Here is a 935-nt window from a genome sequence, read left to right as displayed (position 1 = left end):
TGGACCATCCTCTCTTTCAATTTACAGCTGCAGTAAAGATCCTGAATTTTCCTTTTGCTGACCTCCCTGTCGGCACAGGCAGGTGGCTGTTGGGTTCCCTCACCCCAGTCATCCCTACCCAGACTAAGCAAGCCCTGCTCACTTGGTCTGTTCTCACAGGGCCACCACTCCAGTCCCTCACTGTCTTGGAGGCGCTCTCCCCAGCCCAGAACTCACTTCAACTTCCTGATGGTTTTTCCATACTGGAAGCCCAAAATGATAGACAATATTTAATGGGGATAATCGCTTCCCTCAGTCTGTTGGCTGTCCCTGTCCATCCCACCAAGGATGCAGTTGGCTCTCTTTGCTCCCAGGACACACTGTGGCCTCGTGTCCAGCTTGCTGCCCACCACGACCCTCAGGGCCTTACCTGCAGAGCCCTGCCAAGAAGTCCACAGCCTGTGCCCTGCCAGGGGTTGGTCCACCCAACGGATAGGACTCTGTCTTTGTTCTTGCTGAATTTCATGAGGGTCCTGCCAGCCCATCTCCCCACCTTGTCCGGGTCTTTGTGGATGATTGCCTTGCCCTTCTTGTGTCAGATGCACCACCTCAGTTTGGTGTCATCCACAAACCCGATGAGGAAGTGCTCATTTTCTCCTCTAAGTCACTGCTGCTAAAACATTAAAACAGGACAGATACCAGCACAGAGCCATTAGTACTCATAACTGGTCTCCAGAAAGGGTAAACACTGTTAATCACTGTCCTCTAAATCTAATGACCGAGCCAGGTTTTCTCCCATGTGGCAAGCCACCTATGCACAGGGTAATAACATAGCTTGGATACGCAGGTGGACTGAGAGACTGCTAAAAAGCCTGCTCAGATCATCTACTAGTACTACAAGAACATAATCTGTCGTTCTCTCTTCTCCTACAGACCTATTCCCTTTGCTGAAGAGC

The sequence above is a fragment of the Buceros rhinoceros genome, unplaced genomic scaffold (genome assembly GCF_000710305.1).
Source record: "Buceros rhinoceros silvestris isolate BGI_N320 unplaced genomic scaffold, ASM71030v1 scaffold2153, whole genome shotgun sequence".
In the NCBI taxonomy this organism is placed as follows: Eukaryota; Metazoa; Chordata; class Aves; order Bucerotiformes; family Bucerotidae; genus Buceros; species Buceros rhinoceros.
The sequence above is the reverse complement of the archived record's forward strand: the minus strand, read 5'-3'. Positions refer to the sequence as shown.